Source organism: Schistocerca cancellata, chromosome 8, assembly GCF_023864275.1.
Source record: "Schistocerca cancellata isolate TAMUIC-IGC-003103 chromosome 8, iqSchCanc2.1, whole genome shotgun sequence".
NCBI classification, from domain to species: domain Eukaryota; kingdom Metazoa; phylum Arthropoda; class Insecta; order Orthoptera; family Acrididae; genus Schistocerca; species Schistocerca cancellata.
The window spans coordinates 502,666,487-502,683,611 of NC_064633.1; positions in this window are offsets into that span (position 1 = coordinate 502,666,487).

The window sequence follows — 17,125 nt, forward strand, 5'->3', positions numbered from 1 at the left end:
ATAATATACAGAATAGGGGGAAAGAAAGTTTTTAATCTGTTAGATGATGGTCAGTTTGGCTTTAGGGAGGCTAAGGCACCAGAGAGGCAGTTCTGACGTTGCTGTTGACAATGGAAGAAAGACTGAAGAAAACCCGAGACACGTCCATTGTTTTTGTCGGCCTGGAAAAAGCGATCAACAATTTAAATTGATTCAAGGCCTCAGAAATCTTGACAAAAGCAGGGGTAAGATATAGGAAAAGGCGGTTAATATATAATATCTACAAGAACCAAGATGGAAAGATATGTCTGGGAGACCAGGAACGAAGTACTGGTATTAGAAAGGGTATAAGATAGTTTTATTCAAAATAATATTCACGACAGCATTGTATGTGGAATATCACTGAACTTTGATCGTATTCTTGTGATACTGATAAAAGGGACTTCATCCGTAATGAAATAAAAATAATTATTTTCAACGACATAATTTAATATTTTGTATCCCAGACAATACACATCCAAAAAGATGAAAAGCGAAATATTTTCTTATAGATGATTCTTTTGAAAAATGCTTCTTGTTCAAACTGTTGTACTGATAGGATGTGATTGATGTCTCGTAACACAGGGGTCTGTAAAAACTGTACTAAAGTATTGTTATGTTGCTAAATGATATTAGAAAATAGAGTTTATATGATAGTGAAATGAATCTTCTTTGTTTGGGGTTTTATTTCATTGTAATTTACGTCCTATATAAATGTTAAGTTTTTTGCTCAGCTACAAAGAGCGCAGAGATTAGCGCTGTTGATCTGCAGTGCAGTTCATTGATAAACAGTCGATATTAATGTGTCATGAAGTATAGAGGAATATTTTCGAATATTAATACGTATAGTGAAGTTGAGAAAAATTTAATATATAATACGTATTACGAGTAAAATACACCCTGAAGAAGAATCGATAAGTGATTGTCTTATGTTAGCCGCCATCTCAGCGAAATATTGCAGCGTCAGTTCTAAACAGACTTTCTGTTGAGACATAAATGCTGTTGGTTATTATTGCAATAGTAATTGTGTGCTAGTGGCTGAGAACTCTGAGCTAATAAATACGTTATAGTTAGACTGTGAACATGAACTTCTATAAATGCAAACAGCATCTTACGTGATATAAATTCTTATCTGCTGATGTATGAGGCCTGATAATTTCGTAACAACTTTTACGAAATATTTCGAAATGGAACATACATTAGTGTTGTGTATGTGTGGTATTGTGTGACAAAGCTGTTGATTTTGTTTAAAGAAATGTGTTGCAACTTTGAGATAACATTAGCGTTAATTTTGATAAACGATCTGCAACTAGAAAAGAATCTTTCAAACAACAGCACTAAGAACACTGAAAATCATTTCTCTCGTTTATTTCAGATTACTCATCGTACATTTACCTTGTTTGTTGGTTATAAATGATTGCTATTGTGAATGTACTTAGTGACATTTACACTGCTTGACAGACAACATTGCTACCCGTACCCAGGTGGACATTTCTTTAACATAATAACGTTAACGAGCTGGGAAAAGCAGCGATTAAATAAAATCTCAAGTTACATTAATCATAAGTATCTAATTTATTGTAATCATTCCGTACTTGTATAGCAGAACACACGCACAATTACACCACACGCCACAACAGTGAAGTTGTCTTCCGTCCTACCGTTCGGTATAAACATCGAAGAAACAATTTCGAAAATAAAAGATAGATTCAAGTGTTGGATTAAGATACGAGGTCAAAGGATATCAAAGATACGATAAGCTAATTATTAGTGGCACTAAGGACTACGAAGTAGACGAAATTACGAATATTGCTGCCTAGGCAGCAAAATAACCCATGATGAACGGAGCAAGAACGACATAAATAGCAAACTAGTCCAGGTGAAAACGGCTTTCCTGGCCAAGAGAAGTCTACTAGTATGAAAAATTGGAACAGTTTTCGACGATTGTAAATTTGGAGCACAGAATTGTGTGGCAGTGAAACATGGACTGTGGAATACCGGAACAGAAGAGAATCAAAGCATCTGAGATGTGCTACAGACGGTTGTCGAAAATTTGGTGGACTATTATGGAATGATGAGGTTCTTTACAAAGGTGTCGAGGAACGGGATACATGTAATACACTGAGGAAAAGAAGGGATTAGTTGATAGGACATCTGAAAATATATCAGAGAAAAACTGCCATATAGCTGTAAAGCGTATATATAGAGAAGACAGAAATCGAGATACATCTAGTAAATAATTGAGGACGTAGTTTGTAATTGCAAAAAGAAGAAAAAATGAAATTAAGTCAACAAGGGAACGTAAATTCCCAGACATTTATTGAAGTTAACACCTATTTGCTTCATTCTGCTGAGGAGCACTAAATCCATTTGTAACAACTATATCGATTAGAAGTAGGTTTACTCTATGTAACTGGGTATCTGTGATTATGAAGTGTTTGTTCCTTGTTGCTTAAGGTCACTGATTTGTGACAGGAAATTTAAAGTTTGTAATGTATGTATGGTAAAAACCAAATAATGATTAAATTAATGAAATTTTATAATATATGTAAGTTTACAAAGTAAACACTGTATATTGGAAGCTGGTTCATGCTTAGGACAGTTGTATTGTATGACGTAAAAGATGTAGCAAATTCCCTTCGCAGCGAAAGTGGCTTGAAGTAATGTAAAAGGTGGTTTTGGGGATCGAACTTGACGGCTCCTTGGTGGGAACGGTATGCAGTCGGTGGCTAGCCGTCGGGCGGTATTAATCGAAGGTCCCAAGGGAGGCATTTGGAAGCCGTTTTCCAAGGAATTGTGCCTCGGATGTGGATTTGGCTGTTGCATGGTACTTTCTTAAAAGCTGCGGGGGATTAAATTTTGCGCAAGGTAAGGGGCAGTTTGTGCCAGAGGCAGACGGCGGCATCAGAGAAGGAGTTTGCGAAAGTTTTTGTTTTGTGAGTGGGCACAGTTAGGATACAAACTAACAGTGACCTCGTGTTTCGATTATGATGGCAGGAAAGGTGTTTAATCTCTGGAGAAAGGTACTGGGGTGCTTGCCCAACGAGGAGCCGACGAAATTGACATAGAGTGTGGTAGTCACGCAATTTGTCCGGCCGCAACCACCCTAGCTGGGAAGCACTAACATGATCATATCGACGAATGTTGCACGTGTAACGCACACATGAATTCATGGTTAGTTCTAACCGTCTTTTGTTTTCACTACTCATGCCTTGTTGAATTACATCCCAACAGTGGAGGTTTGGTAGAACGAGTATTTGCACGAGCTGGCGCTTCACATCCTGTGGAAATACGTTCCGAAACTTTTTGAGAGCATAGAGACAAGCGGACGTCTTCTGGCACACTGCGACTGTATTCTCTGCCCAGCTGAGATGCTCATCCAAAGTTACAACCAAGTTCTTAACTGTTTTGTGGTATGGTATTGGAATACCATCGAGCAGAATAGGAGGCAGCCGTTCGCGGAAATCTGAACTTATTAATTTCTGATGAGCTATTAAGAATACTTATGTCTTTTTTGCATTTAGTTTAAGCCCCAGGTTTTTCGCCCATGTCACCAGTGAAGACAGATCATCGTTCATCTGAGCGACTGCAGTGTTTATATCTTCAGATCTGATGTTTTAGTAGAGCTGGAGGTTGTCGGCATAGGAATGATATTTACAGGAGGATAGAACCGACGAAATATCATTGACATATAAGGAAAACAAAAGTGGTCCTAAAACTGATCCTTGTGACACTCCTGTGAAGAAATGTTTCCAGGAAGATTTTTCATTTACACAGACAATACATTACTGTAGCTTCCAAACCATTTCGTTGCACTATCTGAGAAATGAAGCTGTTGCATTTTTCTGAGCAACATGTCAAAGTTAACAGTGTGGAAATCTTTGACGAAGTCTAGTAGCGTAAATATTGTTGCCTTTCGGCTGTCTATGGCATATTTCAGGTCATCAGTTACTTTAATTAGAGCAGTGTTTGTGCTGTGGTGTTTACGGAAAACGGATTGAAATTTATCATGTAGGTTGAATTCATGCAGGTGTTCAGTGATTTGATCATGAACAATCTATTCAAGTGCTTTGGAAACATCAGACAGTATGCTAATTGGTCGGTAATCACTAGGCAGTTGCGGGTTTTCGATCTTAGGGATGGGTCGCATTATGCTTCTTTTCCTTGCAATGGGGTATATTCCGGTCAAGGGGGGAAAATTAAACATGTCATTTAAGACAATACTAAGATATCGGCTACTTTCTCAATCATGATTATACTGATAGTGTCATTGCCTATCACATCAGAAGAGATTCTCATTATTGCTTTTCTTGCCGTATTTATTGTTACGTGTTTTAGATAGAAGGCATCGTTGTTAGTTATGCAGTTAGGGGATTCTTGGGACGGTAATTAACAGTCGCACGGGTATTCAGAGGTGCAGAGAAGACTTCATTTAATTCGTGAGCTGAGACATGAAAAGCAGATTCCAATTTTGCCTTTCCGACCCCCAACCTTCTTCCATAGAGTCGTGGGCGTCAGATCGTTGCATACAAGGGAGCGAGCGTCCCTGATTTTAGCATTGCGAATGCATAGTTTCGCTCTGTTCCGTAGCTTTCGGTATTCTACGAAATGCTCGGGTTTCTGATCTGCTTTGAAACGGCTGTGGGAAGCATCCCTGTTATTCATCATTTGACGTAAATCAGTTGTCAGCCATGGAGCAGGAGATATTCTTACACGGATTGTGCGTACAGGTGCATGTTTGTCATAGAGGTCAGTGAGTTTATCACCAAGTTCATTAATTTTGCCATCGATTGTAGGTTCTCTGATTATTTGATCTCATGAGATTTCTGAGCAATCAGTTGTTAGAGCGTCAAGATCAATATGTTTCATGTTCCTACAAGTTACGTATCGCGATTTGATCTTTGGGGGCGACACAGAGTAGGACAGGAATATTACATCATGTGCTGAGAGGCCTGGGGCCGAGGTTTGACCAACATCTCTTACTTTGTCAGTCTATTTCGTTGCGATTACGTCTATAAGAGTATGACCGTGTGCCGTATGGTGTGTAGGTTGCAATGGAAGAATGTTCATGCCTTTGCAACTTAACAATCTTCTTAGGTTTATTGCGGAGGGAGTGTCTCTTAGCAGGTCTCTGTTCATGCCACCCATTGCGATGACATGTTCGTATTGACAATAAAGTGAATGTAAATCCGACTGAAAGGAACTCATTGAGCTTATTATTGGCAGCTTGTACACGACACCAGTCAAGCACATCCGACTTTGGATGTTTATTCAGTGAACATGAATTCAACCCCTTTTTCTTCAGCAGGGTTTGACGTACATAAGACTTTCGCTTTGAGATCTGTTCGTACATACGCGCCGACCCCACCACCTCGCTTTTTTGATCTGTCTGCCCTCAGAAACGTGTACCCTCGGAGATGAACAGATCCAGAAGATATGTGTGCTTTTAACCATGTTTCGGATAAAAGGATTATGTGGTAGTTTATTTGATTGAAGAGGAGGCTAAGTTCTTCGTAATGTGTAGATAACTGGATTTTGCAGTGCGCTACTAAAAGCTCTGACGCGTTCCGCTGGGCGGCCTGGAGTAGTGGCAGACTGGTTTGTCCCTTTGTTAGGCACTGTCTTCCGCGGGGTGCACTGGCCGTTGCTTCCGCGAAGTGACATTCTACAGGGGTGTCTGAGATTTTGCGCGCCCTGTTTGTGACTACGTGAGTGCCCAAAGGCGATCGCAAGGGATTTCCTGAGGTTGTAGGGGTATAGAAAATGGATTAGTGGTATTCGGTGCTAGGAGAATATAACAAAACAGTGACAGGTATGTGTCACTGTGTATCATTTGTCGTAAGAGATAAAATGTAATTGTTGTTGTTGTGGTCTTCAGTCCTGAGACTGGTTTGATGCAGCTCTCCATGCTATTCTATCCTGTGCAAGCTCCTTCATCTCCCAGTACATACTGCTGCCTATATTCGTCTGAATCTGCTTAGTGTATTCATCTCTTGGTCCCCCTCTACGACTTTTACCTTCCACGCTGCCCTCCAATGTTAAATTTGTGATCCCTTGATGCCTCAGAACATATCCTACCAACCGATCCCTTCTTCTAGTCAAGTTCTGCCACAAACTTCTTTTCTCCCCAACCCTAATCAATACCTCCGCATTAGTTACGTGATCTACCCATCTAATCTTCAACATTCCTCTGTAGCACCACATTTCGAAAGCTTCTATTCTCTTCTTGTCCAAACTATTTATCGTCCATGTTTCACTTCCGTACATGGCTACACTCCATACAAATACTTCCAGAAACGACTTCCTGACACTTAAATCTATACTCGATGTTGAAAAATTTCTCTTCTTCAGAAACGCTTCCTTGCCATTGCCAGTCTACATTTTATATCGTCTCTACTTCGACCATCATCAGTTATTTTGCTCCCGAAATAGCAAAACTCCTTTACTACTTTAAGTGTCTCATTTCCTAATCTAATTCCCTCAGCATCACCCGACTTAATTGAACTACATTCCATTATCCTCGTTTTGCTTTTGTTGATGTTCATCTTATATCATCCTTTCAAGACACTGTCCATTCCGTTCCACTGCTCTTCCAAGTCGTTTACTGTCTCTGACAGAAATACAATGTCATCGGCGAACCTCAAAGTTTTTATTTCGTCTCCCTGGATTTTAATACCTACTCCAAATTTTTCTTTTGTTTCCTTTACTGCCAGCTCAATATACAGATTGAATAACTTCGGGGAGAGGCTACAACCCTGTCTCACTCCTTTCCCCACCACTGCTTGCCTCTCATGTCCCTCGACTCTTATAACTGCCAACCGGTTTCTGTACAAATTGCAAGTAGCCATTCACCCCCTGTATTTTACCCCGGCCACCTTCAGAATTTGAAAGAGAGTATTCCAGTCAACATTGTCAAATGCTTTCTCTAAGACTACAAATGCTAGAAACGTAGGTTTGCCTTTCCTTAATCTTCCTTCTAAGATAAGTCATAAGGTCAGTATTGCCTCACGTGTTCCAACATTTCTACGGAATCCAAACTGATGTTCCCTGAGTTCGGCTTCTACCAGTTTTTCCATTCGTCTGTAAAGAATTCGCGTTAGTATTTTGCAGTTGTGGCTTATTAAACTGATAGTTCTGTAATTTCTACATCTGTCAACACCTGCTTTCTTTGGGACTGGAATTATTATATTCTTCTTGAAGTCAGAGGGTATTTCGCCTGTCTCGTACATCTTGCTCACCAGATGGTAGAGTTTTGTCAGGACTGGCTCTCCCAAGGCCATCAGAAGTTCTAATGGAAAGTTGTCTACTCCCAGGGCCTTGCTCGAATCAGGTCTTTCAGTGCTCTGTCAAACTCTTCACGCAGTATCGTATCTCCCATTTCATCTTCATCTACATCCTCTTCCATTTCCATAATATTGTCCTCAAGTACATCGCCCTTGTATAGACTTTCTATATACTCCTTCCACCTTTCTGCTTTCCCTTCTTTGCTTAGAACTGGGTTTCCATCTGAGCCCTTGATATACATACAAGTGGCTCTCTATTCTCCAAAGATCTCTTTAATTTTCATTTCGGCACTATCTATCTTATCCCTGGTGAGATAAGCCTCTACATCCTATGTAATTAGTGTATTTGAAACAGCTGAGTGTGGAAATAAAAAAAAAAGAGAGTGATATAAATGGTCGATGCTGCCCACAGAGAGAAGCAAACTTAATAACTAAAAATCGCATGAAGGAACAATTAATTTAAAATTTAGTAATATGATACTGATAGTGATTTTTGTTGCGAAAGATCTAAACAGAAGAGATTGGTGATAAATGAACTAAATGAGAGATTGATTCTTACAATGGTACCATTGCAGAATGGAGGAAAATAAACTGAGCAAATGAAAATAGTGTTAGCAGTAACTAAAATTAAGCGAACGTTATGTCTACGGGTACCAAAATAATAAAAAGTTAATATAATTACAAAAAAATTAGATGAAAGTACAAATATGGCGATAATTAAGAAGTTAGTACCATTACAATACAGTATATCTGACTTATGATTTGCAATTGGTGTTAAGTTTGCACTTTTGGCTCGAGTAGCTTCACTTAATACTATTAAGTTCTGTCATGTTTGTGACTATCTTCTTTCCAGATGCTATCTTCATGATTACTCTGCAGCCTGAGTCCACACATTCTGAAGACCGAAATGGCATATGGCACTGTTTAAAATCTACCGTTCGCGTGTCAGATCTTACCTTACTGTAGGCCTGTCCCTGCTAACCTCTTCTTCTGGGTAAAGATCTCTGCCATTTTTCGGTATGAGACAAATTAGCTATTGTTGGACAAGGTTTGGTAGCACCTGGTAGTTTTCGTCCGTCCCGATGTCTCCCGTCAGTGTCTGCATTAGTCACTTCAACGCCTAATTTTTCAAGTGCAATCTGTATAAGCAGCTTGTCTGTGTCTTCCTTATTTTCTGCTACGCCAAACAGTCGTAGACTATTTCGCCTTTGGTACTATTCTAGCTCGTCTGTCGCGGAAGATAGTTTTACTTCCAACTCTCGTGCCTTTTTCTCGTACTCAGACACAAACTATTTTAATGCAGTAATTTCGGCAGTATTGGCCCCAACAGTTCCACGCACTTTCGCCAATACTGCTGCCGTTGCTGTATCTGATATAGTGTCTGCTATTAGGTCGAGACTGTCTTTATCCCGAAGTGCAGCGTTTACCTCAGAGCGGACCAGCTCCGCTATACCGGGAGCCGCGGCCAAACCTCACACCAAGAGCGAGCCAGCCGCACCTGCTACTTCCCCGCTACTGGACGCGCTGCTGTTGACTCTCCTGTTTACCATTTTCCAGCGTAGATATTGATGGAGCACAGAAGAAATAGCAGTACTGCACAGAACACTGTTGTTTACACAATTTCTACTGGTAACTTGCGTGAGCACCTTCGAATTTAACTAAATGTTACGAGCCGAACTTAACTCATGTTACACAGTTTCAGTCGTTTAAGTACATAGACGCACAAACAACTCACTCAGTCTTATAATTCTTCATCCCCGCAGCGCTAAATTTATCGTTTACTGCTTCAATGTCACTATGCATTTTCCACATGTAACTGTGTATTGCCACAATTTTACAATTATTATTTCATCCAATGCTCTAGCTAAATGAAGAAAACTTTGTTAAAATGGGCAAAATATTTTTAAATCTTTGTTTACATGGAAGGATATTAATTATAATGTCTTAAAATCAGAGATAAGAGTTACACAATTTCGTAATAGGAAACTACCAGTACATTTTCTTAATCTACAGAGGATAACTTATTCATAAATAAAATTAATTGTGATTGCATCAATAACATGCCAATAGCTGATAAATCTAATTCTCTAACTGCATTAGCGATATGCTCGCAGCACCTGAACACTATTCCGTCGGTCATCCAAATATTCTGCATAAAGTGGCAACAACAACTTACCCCTACATCCCAAATGTCACCGCTAATCACTCAGGTAGGTAAACCTGAAAGATATTCGTTTTCATTGGGGTTCAATGGGCTGGTGGATAGCAGTTTGATGCTCTTATGTGCACCATTTTCATGTAAGACATGTAATTAAAATAAATTAGATCTAAATATAGACAGAGTATGTCCATAATCACATAAACGCCTTACCTAAAATGTGGTTAACAAAGAGCACTGTACGAAATATCTTTCCAACGTATATTTCCGAAAATCTACTCTCCGTTATATATACTGACGTAATATTTTTCATAGAATTTTTGACTTTATGAAAAGAAAACCATATTGAAATAATCGTAGTTAAAGTCTGAAAAGGTACGTTTAGCGAAGCTAGTGCCGCACTCTGTTCTATATAAATTGAAGGCTGTAGGAAAAAATCACTTTTAGCCCAAATTACATGGTCACAGAGATTAGGTCAACTCCCCTGTCAGAGGCAAACGCTGGCTGACGAAGAGCAGTCCATCCAGCACGAGAGGTAAAATGCATGGAAAGACTTGAATGTACTGTAGGTACACAGAAGTAGATAACTATACTGTATCTGGAGACACAATGCTTTAAAATTTGCACTGTACGGGCGAATCCTTAAATTAAGAATTTTACTCGTCCTTCCTCAACTAGGTTCCCATTATAAATGTTTGACATTTGTGAAGTCTTGTGTTGCGGAAGACCCAGAAACTGCCCATTCATATTAGATCAGTTTGTGGCTAGATTCTAATACCAAGCATATCTAGGATCTTTTTTTCGGCATGTACTAATCTTCCTTTATGACTGCTTAACAACTAACGCTGTTTCTGGTTTTGCCTACTGCTTAGAAGGTTATTTTTAATTCTTTATCTTTTGCTGCCACACTTTATATCATTTATTTTTCCATTACGAACTCTTATGCTGGTAGTGGTTGCTACCCTCTGTATCTCATTATGTCTAATTCCCTGCGTAGTGTCGTATTTGATTTATGTACACGCTATTATAACACATTCTGGGCTTCAGCGACACATCCAATGCAACGTATAACAGTAGCAAACACGTTTTGGACCCTGTAATACTACGGTTAACATTTAAGGCACAGGAAAAAACTGAGTCAACATTCATAACCAGTACAGTCAACTGACTTAAGCGATTTGAATATAACATGAGTAACATGATTTCAGTGATACACATGGAACAAATAATACAGAAAAATTCAGCACTAGCGAAAATGAAGATTTTGAAAAGTTAACTGTTAAATCTCCTATATACATTGTTGTTGTTTGTTGTTGTGGTCTTCAGTCCTGAGACTGGTTTGATGCAGCTCTCCATGCTAATCTATCCTGTACAAGGTCCTTCATCTCCCAGTACATACTGCAACCTACATTATTCTGAATCTGCTCAGCGTATTCATCTCTTGGTCTCCCTCTACGATTTTTACCCTCCTCACTGCCCTCCAATGCTAAATTTGCGATCCCTTGATGCCTCAGGACATGTCCTACCAACCGACCCCTTCTTCTAGTCAAGTAGTGCCACAAACTTCTTTTCTCCCCAATCCTATTCAATACCCCCTCATTAGTTACGTGATCTACCCACCTAATCTTCAACATTCTTCTGTAGCACCATATTTCGAAATCTTCTATTCTCTTCTTGTCCAAACTATTTATTGCCCATGTTTCACTTCCATACATGGCTACACTCCATACAAATACTTTCGGAAACGACTTCCTGGCACTTAAATCTATACTCGATGTTAACAAATTTCTCTTCTTTAGAAACGCTTTCCTTGCCATTGCCAGTCTACATTTTATACCTTCTCTACTTCGAACATCATCAGTTATTTTGCTCCCCAAATAGCAAAACTCCTTTACTATTTTAAGTGTCTTATTTCCTAATCTAATTCCCTCAGCATCACCCGACTTAATTCGACTACATTCCATCATCCTCGTTTTGCTTCTGTTGATGTTCAACTTATATCCTCCTTTCAAGACGCTATCCATTCCATTCAACTGCTCTTCCAAGTCCTTTGCTGTCTCTGACAGAATTACAATGTCATCGGCGAACCTCAAAGTTTTTATTTCTTCTCCTTGGATTTTAATACCTACTCCAAATTTTTCTTGTGTTTCCTTTACTGCTTGCTCAATATACAGATTGAATAACACCGGCAAAAGGCTACATCCCTGTCTCACTCTCTTACCAACTACTGCTTCCCCTTCAAGTCCCTCGACTCTAATAACTGCCATCTGGTATCCGTACAAATTGTAAATAGCCTTTCGCTCCCTGTATTTCACCCCTGCCACCTTCAGAATTTGAAAGAGAGTATTCCAGTCAACATAGTCAAATGCTTTCTCTAAGTCTACAAATGCTACAAACGTAGGTTTCCCTTTCCTTAATCTGCCTTCTAAGATAAGTCATAAGGTCAGTATTGCCTCACGTGTTCCAACATTTCTACGGAATCCAAACTGATGTTCCCTGAGTTCGGCTTCTACCAGTTTTTCCATTCGTCTGTAAAGAATTCGCGTTAGTAATTTGCAGTTGTGGCTTATTAAACTGATAGTTCTGTAATTTCTACATCTGTCAACACCTGCTTTCTTTGGGACTGGAATTATTATATTCTTCTTGAAGTCAGAGGGTATTTCGCCTGTCTCGTACATCTTGCTCACCAGATGGTAGAGTTTTGTCAGGACTGGCTCTCCCAAGGCTGTCAGTAGTTCTACTGGAATGGTGTCTACTCCCGGGAATTCTTTCGACTCAGATATTTCAGTGCTCTGTCGAACTCTTCACGCAGCATCATATCTCCCATTTCATCTTCATCTACATCCTCTTCCATTTCCATAATATTGTCCTCAAGTACTTCGCCTTTGTATAGACCCTTTATCTACTCCTTCCACCTTTCTGCTTTCACTTCTTTGTTTAGAACAGTGTTCCCATATGACATATAGATATTCATACAAGTGGTTCTCTTTTCCATAAAGGTCTCTTTAATTCTCCTGTAGGCAGTATCTATCTTACCTCTAGTTAGATAAGCCTTTACATCCTTAAATTTGTCCTCTAGCCATCCCTGCTTTGCTGTTTTGCACTTCCTGTCGATCTCATTTTTGAGACGTTTGTATTCCTTTTTCCTGCTTCATTTACTGTATTTTTATATTTTCTCGTTTCATCAATTAAATTCAATATTTCTTCTGTTACGCCAGGATTTCTACTAGCCCTCGTCTTTTCACCTACTTGATCCTCTGCTGCCTTCACTACTTTATCCCTCAGAGCTACCCATTCGTCTTCTACTGTATTTCTTTCCCCCATTGCTATCAATTGTTCCCTTATGCTTTCCTTGAAACTCTGTACATCGTGTGGTTTACTCAGTTTATCCAGGTCGCATCTCCTTAAATTCCCACCTGTTCGCAATTTCTTCAGTTTTAATCTACAGTTCATAACCAATAGATTGTGGTCAGAGTCCACATCTGCCCCTGGAAATGTCTTACAATTTAAAACCTGGTTCCTAAATCTCTGTCTTACCATTATATAATCTGATACCTTTTAGTATCTCCAGGGTTCTTCCATGTATACAACCTTCTTTTATTATTCTTGAACCAGGTGTTAGCTATGATTAAGTTATGCTCTGTGCAAAATTCTACCAGACGGTTTCCTCTTTCATTTCTTAGCTTCAATCGACATTCACCTACTATGTTTCCTTCTCTCCCTTTTCCTACTCTCGTATTCCAGTCACCCATGGCTATTAAATTTTCGTCTCCCTTCACTACCTGAATAATTTCTTTTGTGTAATCTTACATGTCTTCAATTTCTTCGTCATCTGCAGAGCTAGTTGGCATATAAACTTGTACTACTGTAGTAGGCATGGGCTTCGTGTCTATCTTGGCCACTATAAAACGTTCGCTATGCTGTTTGTAGTAGCTTACCCGTACTCCTATTTTTTATTCATTATTAAACCTACTGCCGCATTACCCCTATTTGAATTTGTATTTATAATCCTGTAGTCACCAGACCAGAAGTCTTGTTCCTCCTGCCACCGAACTTCACTAATTCCCACCATATCTAACTTTAACCTATCCATTTCCCTTTTTAAATTTTCTAACCTACCTGCCCGATTAAGGGATCTGACATTCCATGCTCCGATCCGTAGAATGCCAGTTTTCTTTCTCCTGATAACGACGTCCTCCTGAGTAGTCGCCGCCCGGAGATCCGAATGGGGGACTATTTTACCTCCGGAATAATTTACCCAAGAGTACGCCATCATCATTTAACCATACAGTAAAGCTGCATGCCCTCGGGAAAAATTACGGCTATAGTTTCCCCTTGCTTTCAGCCGTTCGCAGTACCACAACAGCAAGGCCGTTTTGGTTTGTGTTACAAGGCCGGATCAGTCAATCATCCAGACTGGTGCCCCTGCAACTACTGAAAAAGCTGCTGCCCCTCTTCAGGAACCACACGTTTGTCTGGCCTCTCAACAGATAACCCTCCGTTGTGGTTGTACCTACGGTACGGCTATCTGTATCGTTGAGGCACGCTAGCCTCCCCACCAACGGCAAGATCCATATTTCTAGGGGGGGGGGACGTGTGAAATATTCCTTTCCATAGCTCTATGTAATTTGTCGACATATTTCAGAAACTGATCAATTGAATCGTCTCGTCCATAAACTATATCCCACTGCAATCTTTCTCGCAAACGTTAGTGTGTCCGTAGTTAAAGTTACAAAACGCGGTGGAAACGTCTGAAACGTCTGACTGACGTGTAATTTAAACAGCATGTTGTTGCCGCAGCGGGAAACTTCCATGAACAGCTCTGTAGGCATCAGAATATGCACACAACACACGCGTGGCAAACAGTTGTTCTTCAGTTCGCGTCCGAGACGCTCGGAATGACTGCCTGCATGATGGATCGCGCGCTGCTAGTCTAGTTCTTTTGCAAGAACGGTGCCTGTGCGCCATTAACCCTGCAGAACTAGTGTACGAACGGAGTTGTTGGTCCGATGTCAACTAAAGCTCTGGAGAAAATGACTACGAAATTCGGAAAGACAGCTTCTTTTGAATGCAGTCCGGCGGAGGGAAACAATTGATCCGATTTCTATCAAAGATTTGGCCATAGAATTGCAGGACGGGTCGAACGCTGGTGTGCAAACATGCAATGTACGGGGAATTCCCGAACACTGAACATGCCAACGAACTCGAGCGCGATGCATAAATCCCTACGAAACACCCTGCATTGCTATCCATACAAAAGAACACAATTTCAGGAGTTGCTTGCTGCTGACTTTTCAGCAAGACAAACGTTCGTTATGGAATTTCTTGGCCGGCCAGGGTGGCCGAGCGGTTCCAAGCGCTACAGTCTGGAACCGCGGGACGGCTACGGTCGCAGGTCCGAATCCTGCCTCGGGCATGGATGTGTGTGATGTCCTTAGATTAGTTAGGTTTAAGTAGTTCCAAGTACTAGGGGACCGATGACGTCAGACGTTAAGTCCCATAGTGCTCAGAGCCATTTGAACCATTTGGAATTTCTTGTTCGCTTGGAAGTGGACAATGAATGGCCACGGAATATCCTGTGGACAGACGAAGCCCATTTCCATCTCAAAGGAGATGTCAGATAGTAGAATTGCAGAAAACGGGCAACGGAAAATCATGAAGCACGCCAACCGCTACCATTTCAGTCTGCAAAGGTAACTGTGTGGTGCGGGCTAACGGCGTCGTTTACCGTACGGCTGTATTATTTCGAGGATACGAGTCCTACGGGTCCTGTTACCCGTACCGTCACTGGTAAACGCAATCATAGTCTTTTGCACGTTATCTTCATTCCAGCCCTTCAACAACGTGACCGTGTGGGTAGGATACTTTGTATGCAACGTTGCGCATTCAATGAAGAAGCTGCCGCAAAATCATTTCGGAAATGTTAGAATTTTCAGCCGTCATTTCTTTACAGTCTACATCTACATCTACATCCATACTCCGCAAGCCACCTGACGGTGTGTGGCGGAGGGCACTTTGAGTCCCTCTATCGGTTCTTCCTTCTATTCCAGTCTCGTATTGTTCGTGGAAAGAAGGATTGTCGGTATGCCTCTGTGTGGGCTCTAATCTCTCTGATTTTATCCTCATGGTCTCTTCGCGAGGTATACGTAGGAGGGAGCAATATACTGCTTGACTCCTCGGTGAAGGTATGTTCTCGAAACTTCAACAAAAGCCCGTACCGAGCTAATGAGCTTCTCTCCTGCAGAGTCTTCCACTGGAGTTTATCTATCATCTCCGTAACGCTTTCGCGATTACTGAATGATCCTGTAACGAAGCGCGCTGCTCTCCGTTGGATCTTCTCTATATCTTCTATCAACCCTATCTGGTACGGATCCCACACTGCTGAGCAGTATTCAAGCAGTGGGCGAACAAGCGTACTGTAACCTACTTCCTTCGTTTTCGGATTGCATTTCCTTAGGACTCTTCCAATGAATCTCAGTCTGGCATCTGCTTTACCGACGATCAACATTATATGATCATTCCATTTTAAATCACTCCTAATGCGTACTCCCAGATAATTTATGGTATTAACTGCTTCCAGTTGCTGACCTGCTATTTTGTAGCTAAATGATAAAGGATCTATCTTTCTGTATATTCGCAGCACATTACACTTGTCTACATTAAGATTCAGTTGCCATTCCCTGCACCATGCGTCAAATCGCTGCAGATCCTCCTGCATTTCAGTACAATTTTACATTGTTACAACCTCTCGATACACCACAGCATCATCTGCAAAAAGCCTCAGTGAACTTCCGATGTCATCCACCAGGTCATTTATGTATATTGTGAATAGCAACGGTCCTATGACACTCCCCTGCGGCACACCTGAAATCACTCTTACTTCGGAAGGCTTCTCTCCATTGAGAATGACATGCTGCGTCCTGTTATCTAGGAACTCAATCCAATCACACAATTCGTCTGATAGTCCATATGCTCTTACTTTGTTCATTAAACGACTGTGGGGAACTGTATCGAACGCCTTGCGGAAGTCAAGAAACACGGCATCTACCTCGCAACCCGTGTCTATGGCCCTCTGAGTCTCGTGGACGAATAGCGCGAGCTGGGTTTCACATGACCGTCTTTTTCGAAACCCATGCTGATTCCTACAAAGTAGATTTCTAGTCTCCAGAAAAGTCATTATACTCGAACACAGTCCGGCCGGCCAGATCACCTGATCCTACTCTGTGTGACTGTCGGCTCTGGGGTTATGTAAAGATGTGTTCAGTTTGATCGTAGCTGAATTCAACACTGCACAACACATTCTGGTCGTGAACCTTTAGATATTCCAATCAATTGTTGAACATAGCGTCTCTCGATTTCGCTTGTGGCAGAAAACGGATTTATTTGCACAACTTCCATTAAACTATTTTTGGGTCCATGACGTTTCACACTGCGTCAATTATACTACGTTCAACTTTGACGTCATTCTGAGCAGTGTTTTTCTTTCGACATCGTTTTGAAGTTGGAACTTTAATTATTGAGACGCTGTTTTAACTTTTGCTAATTTTCTTTCAGTCTGAAACTAAAAGTCGTGCGATAGTGTTGCCGGCCGCGGTGGTCTAGCGGTTCTGGCGCTGCAGTCCGGAACCACGGGACTGCTACGGTCGCAGGTTCGAATCCTGCCTCG